Below are 16,785 nucleotides of genomic sequence, written 5' to 3' on the forward strand. Positions count from 1 at the left end.
TATTCTTGTAAGAACCTCATAACCTGTGTTATGCATTCAGCCAAGAAAAACAAAAACAAAACAAAACACAAGCAAGAGAGGAATCATAGAAGTTAGAAATAGAAAAGATTTATTAGATCTTCCAGTCCATCTCCCTGCTAGAACAGGATTGTTGCCTCCAGTCCATAATTCATGCTTTCTCCCATGCTCCCCCCAGGTTTGGGAGAAACTTCCCTGTAAACATCTGCAAAGCTACTTCATTATCTTCCTTCAACTCCTTACTTTAAAATTGTCCATTACTGTGATTCCTACAAAAAAAAACTTAACAGTTTGTCAGATGATGTACTAAAACTGCTGCCTATCAGGCTGACCAATACTGTCTCATTGTTTCCCTTTGTTACTTCTGTCACACTGTCTGAAGTGGCTCACAACTGAGAGTGACAGTTTCAGGTCAGACTGTCAGAAAACAGGACAGACACTGCATGCAAACTGGTAGTCGCATTGGCATTCACACTGGGGGTTGGGGACACAGATTGTGGGGTGACATTAAGTTTTGGTTTTATATGACCAGGAGCCCAACAGTCATGGTAGATTACTGGCTTTCCCTTAGGGTAAGAGGGTTTAAAACTGGGGCTCCCTTGAGATTTTTTTTACAAAGTTGGGGTTAGTTATAAACCTTTCATCCCTTTTAACTTGGGTAACAGAGGGATTACCCTTCTCATGAAGTTTGCACCCCTTTCAAGCCCTTGACTCAACATATTCATCAGCAATTTCTGCTGCCACCAAAGTTGTGGACTCTTTTTGTCACATATGTCCTCCTTTATTTCCTCAGTGATTACCCATAATAATTACTCTTGTGTCACCAAATCTAACACCTTGTCAAGGCTATCATCAGCCCCTGACCCAATTGTCCATTTTTTCACCTAGCTACGCAGATTATGTATATATTCCACATGAGTGATAGTGTCAGACATTTTTAAATATCTAAACTTCAGTTGATAGGACTCAGAGGTGATCTTAAATCTTTTTAATACAGTTTCTTTAAAGTTCTTACATATCACAGCATCATCCACCTCCATTTTGTTAAAGACTTGCCTGGCTTTTTCAGTCAATTTAGTTTAGAGGATAGGCATCCATTTATCCCCTGGAATCTTATGTATATCACACAGTCTCTTAAAGATGAATAGGAATTTCACAATGCAGTTGGATTCTTGATAAATTAGGCAGGCTTTATGCCATTCCTTGCTGTTGAGAAGGAATATACCCACTGGCTGAGGCTGATCCATTTGCTTTTCCAGGACTTGGAGCCACAGTGTGTGAGCTTCTTTCTCAGCTTTCAGCTGCTCTGTGAGTTTTTGGTGGACTCTTGCCTCAATTTCAGCATCAGCTTTGCATCTTTGGCAGGTTTTCTCCTCATCTTCCACGGCATCTTTCTTCTCCTCCATTCAGAGTTCCACCATCCTTATTTCATGCTTATATTGATTCTTGGCTCCTCATCTGAATCATTTCTGCTACAGAGGCATCTGCAGACTCTGGAGTATGGGGGGTGAGGGGGACTGAGACCCTGCTTTCTGGTCAAAGTCCATGAGCTAAGTTCTCAGCTCCTGATCTAAGGTTTTTTTTCTTAAAGGATAATACTCTATGTGAGCACAAATCCTCAAGGTCTTTTCTCCCAAGACCCTCATATGACTGTTATTCACTCATTGTGACTAATCTTTAACCCTTAAAACTCTCAATATCAAATTTAAACTTTCAATAGTGTTGCGTTCTGATCTTTAAGTCCAACTGACCTGCAGCACGTGAATCTTGTGCCAACTACTTCAATTATCATGCTGTCTGACATGGCTCATAACTGTGAGTGCCAATTTCAGGTCAGACTGTCAGAAAACAGGGCAGACACCCCAAACTGAGATATATTCTATAATTATATTTCACTCTGCCAGTAACAAATGTACACTCCTCAATCACTACGTTAGTCTTACCATGGAGTTACCATAGAATCCCTTAAGCTCTTCATCTTACCTTGCCACCTAGACAAACTGAAATTTGTGATACTTGTCACTATACCAAATATCACATCACATTAGATTACTCCCAACCCCAAAGAGTCAATCACTTACCCCAGGTCAATGGATACACTCAATCTCACACCAAAGGCAATACTTGCCACCAATTTATCTAGTAAACTAACTAAAGGTTTCAAGTATCAGGGGTTAGCCGTGTTAGTCTGTACCCATAAAAACAACAAGGAGTCCAGTGGCACCTTAAAGACTAACAGATTTATTTGGACATAAGCTTTCATGGTTAAAAAACACTTCTTCAGAGGCATGGAGAAGAAGCATCCAAAGAAGTGGTTTTTTTAATCAGAAAAGCTTATGCCCAAATAAATCTATTAATCTTTAAGGTGCCACCAGACTCCTTGTAGTTTTTAACTAAAGGTTTGTTAGCTAAGAAAATAAGTGAGAGTTAATGAGAGGTTAAAGCTCATAAAATACAGGTGAGTCAAAGTTTGTAAGTCCAAAATGTTAACAGGTTTGTAGTAATCTGCTAGATTTCCAAAAGTTCCTCAGAGTTACCCAGGATAATTCTAGGGATTTCTGTCCACTTGTTTTAGTTGGGGGCTGAAGATGATGGCTAGTGGCGTTCTGTTATTTACTTTGTTGGGCTGTCCTGTAGTAGGTGACTTCTGGGTACTCTTCTGGCTCTGTCAATCTGTTTCTTCACTTCAGCAGGTGGGTACTGTAGTTGTAGGAATGCATGATAGAGATCTTGTAGGTGTTTGTCTCTGTCTGAGGGGTTAGAGCAAATGCGGTTGTATCGTAGAGTTTGGCTGTAGACAATGGATCGTGTGCTGTGGTCTGGATGGAAGCTGGAGGCATGTAGGTAGGAATAGCGGTCAGTGGGTTTCCGGTATAGGGCAGTGTTTATGTGACCATCGCTTATTAGCACCGTAGTGTCCAGGAAGTGGATCTCTTGTGTGGACTGGTCCAGGCTGAGGTTGATGGTGGGATGGAAATTGTCACCTACTACAGGACAGGCCCAACAAAGAAAATAACAGAACGCCACTAGCCATCACCTTCAGCCCCCAACTAAAAACTCTCCAATGCATCATCAAGGATCTACAACCTATCCTGAAGGACAACCTATCACTCTCACAGATCTTGGGAGACAGGCCAGTCCTTGCTTACAGACAGCCCCCCAACCTGAAATACCTCAAATACCATAAGAATGGCTGTTTTTGTGGTAATTCCATTCTGACAAGAAGCAAGAAGAACCAGACATCTCATTTTCATGAGCAGGGGGTTGGACTAGATGACCTCCTAAGGTCCCTTCCAACCCTGATAATCTATTATCTATGAACTTAGGAGCATTTGTTGAGAGTATCAAAGCCTCCTGGAAACCAACGGTAGCTTAAAGCACTTAGCACTTCACACAGGTCCCAATTTTGTAGATCCGATAGTGTAGGTAAGAAGCTATCTGCAAATAAAAAAAAAGTGCTAATCTGAAATTAACCTCCAGACCCTCTGCTAAACAGAATTTAAAGATTTGATTATATCAAAAATAATGGATTCATGTTTAAATCACTTTGATCCCAAAATATATTCCTGCTGTCTCCTTTGAGTGGTGATCCTGAATGTGAAATTCACCCTGTCCAGGCAGCTTTTGCACTGCTTAAGTCCCATTTAAGAATTTCATATTTATTTCCATTTTATATTCATTACCATTGAGAATCTTGATTTTAGAACTGATAAAGCATAAATGATAGGCCATATTAGCATCTTGGAAGTTAAGTTAGAAACTGTGACAAAGCTTTCTCTGAGATCAGAGTTTTGGTTGAAATATAATCTATCTTGTCAGCTGTCACTAAATCAACATATTCTTTTTTCCCCCATTAAATTGCCTATTATCAGCAGCCGTCATCATCAGTCACTGTTTAACATGCAGAATAGAATTGGAAGCAAATTTACACTTGTAAGTAGGAATCACATACTGCAGTGTTGGAGGTGGAAAACTCATCAAATCTTCCGTGTCCTTTTTTCTTTTCTGGTCAATTTTACCCACATTATTATCAAAGGCAAAGAAAAGTGTGTTTTTTATGTCACTGAGAAGGAGGCTAAGAAAGACCATGTGTATGAACTGCAAAACCCGCCGAAACAAATAACACAACATCTCCTCAGTGCATAAAAACATGCTCTGCCAATATATAGGGGTTTTTTTACTATACTGCCAATAAAGAAATTAATAAATAAAGGGAGATTTGATTAATTTACACCTATTAAAACTGGGAAATAAAATCTCTCTTGTCATCCATCAGATCCTCTTATCTCTGCAGTTTTAATCACAAATGAGAGACAATTATAAATACTCAAACCTCTGGCGTGCAGGTCTTTATTTCTCATAGTTATTTATTAACCCCGAATCTGTATTGGCCCTCATCTAAAGTTACTTCTGTAAGAACTCTTACTATTTCCCATTTGAAGAATAAACTGTCAGAGTAGTACGGAATTCAGCAGGTTCATTTCACAGGGCATTTGGCAAATGTTTTTTCAGAGTTTCAGTTCATATGGGTTTATAGCTGAAATCAATCAGTCTGAGGTTTGGATGCAATCGCCCCCACCCTTTAAAAAAACAAAACAAAATAAAACAAAAATAAAAACAGATAAAACCACAGTCAAAAAGTGCCAAAAATTACATGGATTTCACTTGAAAGCAAAAGCGGAGCTTTCCTCCCACCATACTAGAACTAAAGTTGTAAAGTTATGCTTTAACATAACATGAAAAATGGTCTAGTATTCACACAACTTCTTATATCAAAAGGCCCTTTGTTTAATTCTTGCTGTTAAAGTGAAACTAAATGCATCTGCCCTCCTTTCTACAGCTTTCCACCAATGGGAAGCTACTGATGCACAATTATCCTGTTGATGGACAATTCTGTTAGGCAGTCAGGGAAAGATTCAGTGCTTAAAGGAGCAGTATTAATATTCATGTGGTATTTCTATTAAGGAGCTCTCATTTACGCCTCAAAGAAAGAAAATTGTTTAGTGTGGTCAAAGGGGCATAAGTATGATGAATTATAAGGTAAAACTACGAAGCAAAGTTCAAGGCACGTGGGTGTCAAAGACCACAATGTGGGGAGTTGTGCCCAGTTGTTAGAGCAGGCATTGATAGTCAGGAATAGGAACCTAGAGCCAGAGTCAGAAGTTAGGAATTGGTGCCGAGGGTTAGGAAAGGGTTACCTGGAATGGGGCAAGGTTAGGGTCAAGGCAGGATTGGGATCAAGCAGGCATAGGAGCTATCATAACCATGGGCAAAGGCTTTGAACATCCGCTGAACTGCTGCTGGGCTTGAGATCCTTCTGCTGATGCTCCCAACCAGTCAGGTGGTACAGCCAATCAGGCAGCTTACTACAGGCCAGTGAACTCATTAGGTTGTCTGGTGACTGATTGTGCTGCAGGCCCTGATCTCTGACACTGGGGGGCAGCCTGCTGTGACTGATGCTCTGTCCTTCCTCCATCCCTGTAGTTAGGGTATTTTGAACCATGTTTCCAGGATACTGCAAGTCTGTTTGGGGGGGGGGAGGGGGGGCTAGGAAGGATACTTTTTTCCTGTTGGGCCAAATTGGCAGGGGTCCAGAAGGATTTTCGATGTTCCTTGTAATGTTGTGGAGGCACAGGCGAGGACTAGGAAATTTAATGTTAGGAGAAACATAGGAATAATTAGTTCATTGCAACTTGTGGGCAGTAAATGATAAAAGGGCCAGCAGCCAGAGGTAAATGAGGCCTGGGATATAGCTGGTGGACCTTTTGCTTGTAATGAGAAAGGGACCTGAAGTCTTTGTAGAATGAGGTCCCCCTTTGTACACTGTAATTCCCTCATGGAGGGGATTGCAAGCTGATTCAGAAGTGAGCTGAGTCCTAGGGGTTAGGCTTAAGAGTGTCAACCCTGAGTAATTGGTTAAATGGTGGAGGTCCTGTAACCCCACACTGGACTCAGGGTCTGCGCAGCAGCCATGAGCATGCTTCCCAGTGTGGGTAGCGAGCTGTGCTAAAAATAGCAATGCTGTGTGTTCCTAATGACATGGGCTGTAGCAGAGTCAGGCGGGACTGGACTCAGACTGCTAGCCCAAGCCACCTCAGCCACTCTGATACCTGAGCGCCCATTTTTATATTAATAAAGCTGCAGCTTGCTGCTTAAATCCATCCCTGTATCTGTCTGTCATTCACCCGCATGGCCAGATCATTTTCTTAACAATGAATGGTTCAATAGTCTCCCAAGAGGAAATATGTCCTGAATCATTTGAAATTTGACAAAGCCCTTGAGGGTGTACCATAAGTATGGCTGCATGAAAACCATGTTGCAATGGGACCTAATTCTGTAGCAAGCACCCCTAAATTCCTTGGCAATGTTAATGTATTCTATCTCCATGAAATAGCCTTATTTTTTTCAGCCCAGTCACCCCTTGACATCCACACAGCTCTGACTCACATTTGAAGAGACTCATGGATGTAAAATTCACTCATTCTTATTTTTAGCACAGATTATTTCCAGTGATGGGTTCTGTTTTGTGTTCTTGTGGCATTCTGCAGATGTTTCCTCTCCATGGCAGTCATGATGTTGTCCAGGTGCCCTAGCAGAACCTCTTCTTTTCCATGTGTGCTGGAAAAGTGAAGAACTTGGAGCCAGCTTTATTGACTCTTTGGGCCTGCGCTTCTGCACTGTTTGTCAGGCAATCCTGCTGGCTAGCCTACATTTCTGACTCCCACCCCCACTCCCAGTCTGCAAACTGCACTCCAACACTGGCTCCTTCATCCCTGGTGTCTGGATCCCTGATACAGCACAGGTAGCATGTACAGTAATCCACCTAAGCCCCTCTCCTCTGGAAAGATGCAGAGAAACAGGTAGCTGTTGGATAGGTAGGAAAAAATGCCAGGTGTCTGCTATGGCAAAATGGCAAATTCCATGTAAAGAATGTGGAACTTCATAGCACTTTGAAAAGTCAAGTTCTTGGGTTGTGGAGTTGTGGGAGCTACAGGATTCTGAGTGAGATGACAGAGTCAGGTCATTCTTCTTAGAGATAGTGTTATGGCATTTCTGCAAATTCTGGAAGACAAAAAGGAAATGAAAGCTATCTTTCTAGATAATAGTTGTGACTCAGGGGGATGAATTCTTCAGTAAATTCTGTGGCCACAGAATCATTGAATACATTGCATCTTGACCCTAAAGTGCAATCCTGCACCAATATCAAGAAGAGTGAAAGAACAGGCTCGGTGTCTTTGTAAGTCTTATCCATCTCAAATTGTCTATATGTTTTTGGATTTTTCTGTCTTGTGTTATAGTTGATAACCATGAACAACAGCGTATCTCTATGCAGCCTAGGAGTGTAGGCCAATAAGGGCCCTTAACTTTTGTAAATCTTACAAAATGTTAAGGATAAAATATTCTCTGTGATAAGGACTGAGCTTTACTCCTCATAGACTCATAGATATTAAGGTCAGAAGGGACCATTATGATCATCTAGTCTGACCTCCTGCACAATGCAAGCCACAGAATCTCACCCACCCACTCCTGCAATAAACCTCTCATCTATGTCTGAGCTATTGAAGTCCTCAAATCATGGTTTAAAGACTTCAAGATGCAGAGAATCCTCCAGCAAATGACCTGTCTCCCATGCTGCAGAGGAAGGGGAAAAAAATCCAGGGCCTTTTCCAATCTGTCCTGGAGGAAAATTCCTTCCCGACCCCAAATATGGTGATCAGCTGAATCCTGAGCATGTGGGCAAGATTCACCAGCCAGATACCCAGGAAAGAATTCTCTGTAGTAATTCAGATTCCCACCTTGTCTAACATCCCATCACAGGCCATTGGGCCTATTTACCATGAATAGTTAAAGATCAATTAATTGCCAAAATCATGTTATCCCATCATACCATCTCCTCCATAAACTTATCAAGTTTAGTCTTGAAGCCAGATATGTCTTTTGCCCCCACTGCTTCCCTTGGAAGGCTGTTCCAGAACTTCACTCCTCTGATGGTTAGAAACCTTCATCTAATTTCAAGTCTAAACTTCCTGATAGCCAGTTTGTATCCATTTGTTCTTGTGTCCACATTGGTACTGAGCTTAAATAATTCCTCTCCCTCCCTGGTATTTATCCCTCTGATATATATAGAGAGAGCAATCATATCTCCCCTCAACCTTCTTTTGGTTAGGCTAAACAAGCCAAGCTCCTAGAGTCTCCTTTCATAAGACAGGTTTTCCATTCCTTGGATCATCCTAGTAGCCCTTCTCTGTACCTGTTCCAATTTGAATTCATCCTTCTTAAACATGGGAGACCAGAACTGCACACAGTATTCCAGATGAGGTCTCACCAGTGCCTTGTATAATGGTACTAACAACTCTTTATCTCTACTGGAAAAACCTCGCCTGATGCATCCCAAGACTGCATTAGTTTTTTTCACGGCCATATCACATTGGCGGTTCATTGTCATCCTGTGGTCAACCAATACTCCAAGGTCCTTCTCCTCCTCCATTACTTCTAATAGATGAATCCCCAGTTTATAACATAAATTCTTGTTATTAATCCCTACATGCACGACCTTACACTTCTCACTATTAAATTTCATCCTATTACTATTACTGCAGTTTACAAGGTCATCCAGATCCTCCTGTATTATATTCCGGTCCTTGTCTAAACTCCTGAACAGTGGACCTTGTTTATTCAATTATATATATTTGAATTCTTTTTGCAGTAAGATTAAAAATTAAAAAGAAAGGAAAATCCAGAGACTTTCCATTGGCATTTGGCTATTCACACAAACCATCTGTTGTCACTGAACCATAGCAGACATCTTCCCCAGATGTCAATCACCAAGTGTGCATGTAAACCTGAGTGATAGACTTCAGCTTCTCCTAAAAAGCTTAGCCATTCAGGATCATTAGAGTCACAATATTCTGCAGCAGCTGTGGGATTTTATTTTTTATTGTCTGTGAACAGGTTTTCTTGTTTCCCATTCCAGCCTGGTTCTGATTGTGTAAACCTCTGAAAATGGTCAAAGTTAGGAAAACTGAGAAAGTGATTCCATTTCCTACGTATCACTCAAGCTAAATCAGCCACATTTTGAGTATTTCTCAGATCCTGAAGATCCATTTGCTCCAATAGTAATTCAGTAGCTGACATCAAAACACATCTTGCCTGTACCTTAATAAAGTCCCACATGGCTGCCAAGAATCTTCCTGCTATGGCTGAAATCTCCACCAAGTCTCCCTCATGAAACCAGTTGCCATTCAAGCTATTTTTTTCTAGCCAATAAAACATTTCAGATTGTGTGTTCAAAAGGGGGGGGGGCAGATTTAAGATGATTTATTTAAATGATTATAAGATGATTTCCATTAATCAATAAATAACCAAGATAGACAGACAGACTGTCCTAGGGTTGAAAGTAGAAATGCAAAAAAGAAAGAGGCAACAAGAACTCTTCTATCAAAAGCCCATGTACCTTGTGCCCTTCTATAGCATGTTCTGTCAGGGTCTCAAATCACTCTACAAACATATTAAGGCCAATTTCTAGTATGTCTCTGAAGAACCATCATGAAGAGCAGAGGAAGTGCAATGATCAGGTACCAGAGCTTGGCAGGGGACCTCAACATACCTTCAAAATATTGTAGGTAGCAACTTCCTCAGAATTGTCTCGCCAATGCGAAGCAAACGAGCCAGAGGGGAGCCCTTCTTTTATGTACTTCCCCTGGACCACCCTATTCTGCATCAGATCAGTGAGAGACAAATATTGGCTGTATCAGGATGGAAGTGTTCACAGCATCTCCACGGGGACAGGCATAATTTAAATGTAATAAGTGACATGAGTGTTGTTATTCCCGTATAGCAGATGAGTAAACTGAGAATCTGAGAAATACATAAGTGACTTTCCTAGTGCCCTACAGAGGATTGATAACATCGGGAGAAACAGAATGCAGCAGTCTTGACTCCCGCTGTTACCATAACCCACTACAGTACTCCTTCCCTAGAGACATGCCTAAAACTTATTTCCTCTTTGTTGATAGCTAATAAGTAAAACAAGTCAGGAATTTTTTGATTAAATATTTTTGTTGGAAAATACCAATTTGTCAGGAAGATTTTTTGAGTCCCAAAGGGGAGGGGAAGAAAAAAAGAGAGACAGAGAGAGAGACTTCAGAATAGCCAGGAGCCCAGTAGCCAGGAGCCCAGTAGTTAGAACATTCTCCTCTTCCTCTCACTCATGTTTTTTGAGAAAACTTTTGATAGAGCTTATTTTTGTTGTGATACGGAATGAAAACAAATGCCAGAACCTCCAAATTTTTCATGAAATGAACATCTTGGTTTATGGCCATCCCTAATAAGTAAGTAAGTAAATAAATAAATAAATGAGAGAGAGGGAGAGAGAGAGAGAGAGAGAGAGAGAGAATAAATCACTATCTGACTTCATAAAAACTAGAGCAAACTATATTGCCTGTGTGACCTAGAGATTTATCATGAGGAACACTTATGAAAGGCATATTTCTCTTGCGCTGCCCTAATTAATTCCAATGTTCTTCACCCACCATATAATGAGTGGCCTCAGAAGGTGAAAAATCTAAAATATTGGCCCAATCCTCTATTCTCCTGGCAAAAGTCACACTGGACTTTATGAAAGTTTTGTCTGAACAGGCACTACAAGATATAGTCTTGAGGTTGTTTTCATTTAGAACTAGACGCAGATGTAATCAAGAGACTCAGTGGTATGAAATTGCAATGCTATAAAACCGAGTACTGTACATTGAAACACTGCAGACTGTATTGTTTTAATATTACTTAATAATGGGGCTGCAGGAAGTTGTGCGGACCAAGGGAATTTCTGGTCGCCGCTTTCCACAGCCCCCATTGGCCTGCAGCAGCAAACCACTGCCAGTGGGAGCCGCGATCAGCTGAACCTGCGGACGCGACAGGTAAACAAACCGGCCCGGCCCACCATGGGCTTTCCCTGAATAAGTGACATCCCAAGTTTGGGAAACACTGGCATAGAGCACATGTGGGGGCAATTACACCAGTGTCTTTCCAGCTGCCAGTGTAGCATGGACTTGTAGCCTATAAAGTTAGTTTTAGCATTTTATTTTACTCAGCAGTAACACAAAGGAAACTACAGGACTGTATCCTGTAAGACATTAACTACGTAGTTAGCATAAGGTTTTGAGACCTGTAAACTCTGACATAGGTAAATGGCTGAACAGTCACCCTGAGTTTTGGGGAATTGGGAAAGGTATGTTTAAAGGGGAAGTTTATACCAGGTAACACCAAGAACATTGAATGTTGATACTAGACTTGGATATTTTAGGGATAAAAGTGTTGGCAACTGTGAACTTGCCTTAGCAACAAATTGAAGTATATGATAATTAGCTGCAATCATTAATATACTAACCTCGAGGATAAAGGTACCCCGACATTGTTAGGGAGAGGAAGTTAAATATGGACAAGGGAGGCTGGGCTTTTGAAGGAATAGTTATGACAGCTCTATGTCCTATAATAAGCCAGAGCACCATGTAAGAAAGCAATTTGGCTATCGGACTCATTTGGCATGCCAAGGATAGGGCTGGACCTTTGTCTCTAAAGACCAGATCCCCAAGGAAGTGGGGAGCATATGAGTGAGTAATGGTACAAGAGATCACCTTAACTCTGTATTTTTGCTATCTTTTTATGTGTTTCTGAGTTTTTCTGTCTTTACTAATTGTGCTAATAAGAGTATAAAAGTGGTTAAAGCTTTGCTTTGCCCAGAGTGTGAGTTTCTCTGTTGTGCGTACTGGGGTTCCCACCCAGATATTGAACTAAATAATTTGATTCTGTTGTGCCTGATCCTGGGACTGAACCCTACAATTCCCCAGCTCTTTACTCAGAATTAATTGGAAATCAACAACCATGAAAGAATTGGTCAATAGACTCACTTGTTTCATGCAAATACTTATCTGTATTTTCTGTGTCCTGGGGCTGTTTGCATTCAATGCAATTCAACACCACCAGGCTACCCTGATATGGAGTAGAGAGACTGGACCTGCATTCAGCAGCAGCAGGTTCAGGGGACTGCAATGGTGCTTTAACCATGCTTTGCACATTTCTTGGTTATTATTGTGTAAACATCAGCCACAAGTGCATGTCAGTCAAGTGCTGACAGATTAGACCCTAAATGTCATGGCTGAGAGCTTTCATTCTCACTTCTCATTTTTGGTCTATACATAAAATATTTTTTTGCTACAAGAACAAACATATATTAAAGGCCTTATCCTGCGAGGCACTGAATATTTGCAACTCTCACTGAGTTTAATGGAATTTATGTTAGGCTGAAATATCCCCAAAGAGCTGAAAACACAGCTTAGACTGGCTACAGTGCAGGGGTATCTGCACCACATTCTTCTCCCTGCAATGCATGTAGCAGACAGAGGGAGTGGCTTAAGAACTTCCATGCCTTCTCTGTACCCCCATGAACTGGCTATATTGGGCTTAGGGCCAGTTTGCTCCAGCATTGCAGAGCAAAGTGGCCACACTAGAGAATCTGTCCCAATAAGTGAACTCATTTTGGCCTCATTCCTGCCTCCCTTATGCTTGCTTCTCAGAAATATTTGAGCAATCCAGTTTTACATCACCTTACTTTAAATTTGCCTTGGTGTAACTGACAGGATAATTTGATCAGGAAGAATACATGTAATGAAAAGAGTAGGCTAATAAAAGCTGCTTCGTATTTAGGGTTTGTCTGCCTCTCATCCCCGCAGTGGTTAAGCACAATTTGTTGCCAAACTACTTCAAATGCTCTCATTGTTGCATTTCTTGTAATTTTGTACATTTCCTGATTCAGGGGGAAGAATTTCTCTTTCATGAGATCAATCCATTAGGCTTCCTCCTTCTTGGCATTTTCTCATATACTGAGCTCTGTAAAACTATCTATTTATGTGATCCTGGAGTTGTATCCCTAGGGCTGATGATCTCATATTGTCGGCACAGAGATCTCTGCAGGGTGCAGTTGTTTTTCATGTTTTCATTTCTCTTAATTTGCTTTTGTGATTTCACAGCAATCAAATATGATTTTTTTTTCTGGACTGGTTGAGTTTATTTTGCATTTGCATTTTGTGGACACACAGACAACCTAAAAAGGAAGGAAACAAACTGAAGCCAGAATAAATTGTATTTACCTAGGAGAACAGCTCAAAACTATTACAGATAAAATAAATAATAATCTTATTCTTCAGCCATCACATGAATAAAACCCAACCCAAAACGTTAAGCATAATAAATTAAGTTAACTTTTTCCCTTTTTGTTCCTTTCTGGAACTAGAAGTGCTGAGGTACAGATAGGGAGATGGACTTGTATTATTTACAGTGCAACTGGAAAAAGAAGGAGCAGCTGGAAGTCTCAAGAAGGAAGCTGGTCATATGAAATTACCAGTTCAATTTTGCACATCAACGTGTTTCAGATAGTTTGGATAAGGAATGCATAAGTATTCGACCCCTGGAACCCAGATCATTGGGCCAACTTATTCAATAGTGTTGATAGTGTCTTTGGATGATGGAAAGAATACTGTATTGCATCGTGTTGGTTCTGGACTTGTCACAACTGAACCTCCACAATATTTGTAGATTATCACTGCAAAAATGAGGAATCTTCTTTAGAGTGCAGCAAATTAATTAGGTTTGTTTGCTTTGTTAGTGTTCACTGTGAAAAAAGTGTTGACTTGAATTTGTGAAATTTTGCATAAGCTGCTAGCAGACACAACACTTGTGCATTTGTGCAGAGGGAGAAATTTGCCATTAGCACAAAAAGCAAGCTAGATATTTCTCCAGGAAAATCAGCTTTTGTATCAAAAAGGTTTTTAACTTACATCAAAACCTTGAGACAAGAAGAAAAATATATACTTTTTGTGGGCTTTGGAGACAAGCAAGGGTTTTTATTTATTTATTTTACCAGATTTTTCTCACTTTCAGAATTTTTTGGCCTTGTTACAGACGTCTGGTATCTAGTCTATGTCCTACACCAGTGATTCGTAACCAGAGGTACACATACCCCTGGGGATACACAGAGTTCTTCCAGGGTATACATCAACTCATCTGGATATTTGCCTAGTTTTACAACAGGCTACATAAAAAAAGTACTGACTAGCAAAGTCAGTACAAACTAAAATTTCAAACAAGACAGTGACTTGTTTGTATTGCTCTATATAGGATACATTGACAAGTAAGTATGGTACTTATATTCCAATTGATTATTTTATAATTATATGGTAAAAATGAGAAAGTAAGCACTTTTTCAGTAATAGTGTGATGTGACACTTTTATATTTTTATGTCTGATTTTGTAAGTAAGGAGTCTTTAAGTGAGGTGAAACTTGGGGTACATAAGACAAATCCTGAATGGGGTACAGTAGATTGGAAAGATAGAGAGCCACTATCCTAGACCATGCAGGGCAGGTCCATGTTGTACATTTACTAGTTCTTTGCCCAGTGTAAATTTTAAGATATTGAGTGATGGATTGTCCCCTCAGAGACTGATTTTCCACAGTCTAATACAGGGATTGGCAACCTTTGGAACGTGGCCCGCCAGGGTAAGCCCCCTGGTGGGCTGGGCTGGTTTGTTTACCTGCCATGTCTGCGGGTTCGGCCAATAGCAGCTCCCACTGGCTGCAGTTCGCTGCTCCAGGCCAATGGGGGCTGCAGGAAGTGGCAGCTAGCAAATCCCTCAGCCCGCACCACTTCTGGCAGCCCCCATTGGCCTGGAGCGGCAAACCGCGGCCAGTGGGAGCTGTGATCGGCCGAACCTGTGGACACAGCAGGTAAATAAACCGGCCTGGCCTGCCACGGGGCTTACCCTGGCGGGCCGCGTGCAAACATTTCCGATCCCTCATCTAAAATATCTCACTGTCAGAAAATTGTTCCTGATATTCAGTCTATTTTTCTCTTCTCTTAATTTCATCCCATCACTTCTAATTATGGCCCCTTCTTCCACCCTAAATAATTTCTCTCCATCTTTTGTGTTTACAGACTTCAAATACTTGCAGAATGTTACCATATCCTTCATGAGTTGCACTCTCGCCAAGCTATATATAAACAAAGCCATATCCCCAGCTTGTGTAAAGTGGCATTGCTACATTGACTTACTCTAAATACACCACCAGAAGATATGAGCCATAGTATTTATCTCTCATAGGGCTCCATTATTCCTGGACTATCCAATTTATGCCATGGCAGAAGGTTCATCTGGAGGGGAGGTGGTTCCAAAGTAAAGCATTCACAACTTTCTCTCTGCTGGGAGGCCTTGGTCACCTAAACCCCACAAAGGGTGTGGTACTGACCAGGGAAGAGGCATAAATCAGCATATCTTAGCTGGGCCTCTGGGAAGCCCCAACCTCAATTTTAATCATCCTTTCCATGGTAGAACCTGATTGGGGGATGCACACTCTGGTTGCTGTATGCCAGGGTTGAAGCACACCAGGACACAGTGGCCTCAGAATCTCAGGTGACTGCAATTTGCATTTTCTTGCAAAAGGAATCCCTGCAGACAACCATCCCGCAATTCTGTTCTCAAAATTTCCTGCAGTTTATGAATATACATTTGGTAATGAAGGTCCCAGAATTAAAAACATTTCAGTTGAGGTTGAACCAGAGCCACACAGGGAAGGGCTCTTATCTCTCTGCTCTGTCACAAACTTCCTCTGCTTTTACAGCCTCAAAATTGCATTGGTCTTGTTCACCAACATATTACACTGGAAACTCATGAACAAACCCCTGTACCTGAGACAACCCTAGGTCTCTTTCAGCATTACTACTTTCCAGATTTCTCCTTGCCAATAAGCCATTTCAGATGTTCCATAGATGTACGAGGGACAAACCTGTATACTTGAAAATTCATTTTTTGCCCAATTTCGCCTTACAGAATGTTTTCTGTCTTCCCCATGCTACAGAGTCTGCCAGCGATAAAAGATGAATAGGTAAAACCAGAAATGATCTAATAAACATTTCCAACATCACTAATCTATTCTTGTTACTAACAAGCTGGGCCATGCCATGGATAAATATTTCAACACTCTAGATCCAGCATTACTGACCTCAACCATTTACTACAGCGTACCAAACCCTAAAGATCTGAGTAAAAGCCTTACATAGATATTAAAAATTCTGATTGGTATTAATAGCATTTTTCCTCCTTGAAACATAGTAACATAGTGCTTTGTCTATTTATCATATTGCACTTTCTGGAATTGTCACTGAGGTATATGGTTTTTGTTTGTTTGCTTTCTCCCTGATGCTGCACTTCCAGGGTGGTGTTGGCTCAGATTGTTTATTTTTAAACACTGGAACAGAAAGAACAAAACCATATTCATGTCTATATTACGTTTCACTGCTCAATTGCTTGACCAAAGAAAATGCCAAAAATGTGATAAACTAACATCCTTATGTAGGTATTATTATGCATTTCATGATATTATTTGATACTGATAGTTTGAACCATGTTGAAGTCAATAGGAGATCTTTTCATTAACTTCAGTAGGCTTTGAATAAGGCCATAGAAAAGTCCTATGTAAATTTACAGACAGACTTAAATACATTTACAGACAGACATAGATAAGTAAATTCCCGGTGCCAGAGAATTGACAGTCTAAAGCCCCAATCATGCATATATGCTGTCATAAATATAAAGGGAAGGGTAACAACCTTTATGTATGCAGTAATATAAAATCCCTCTTGGCCAGGATTACAGAATTCCCTTACCTGTAAGGGGTTAATCAGTTCAATTAACCTAGTTGGCACCTGAACAGAAGGA

Source organism: Dermochelys coriacea, chromosome 6 (assembly GCF_009764565.3).
Source record: "Dermochelys coriacea isolate rDerCor1 chromosome 6, rDerCor1.pri.v4, whole genome shotgun sequence".
Lineage (NCBI taxonomy): Eukaryota > Metazoa > Chordata > Testudines > Dermochelyidae > Dermochelys > Dermochelys coriacea.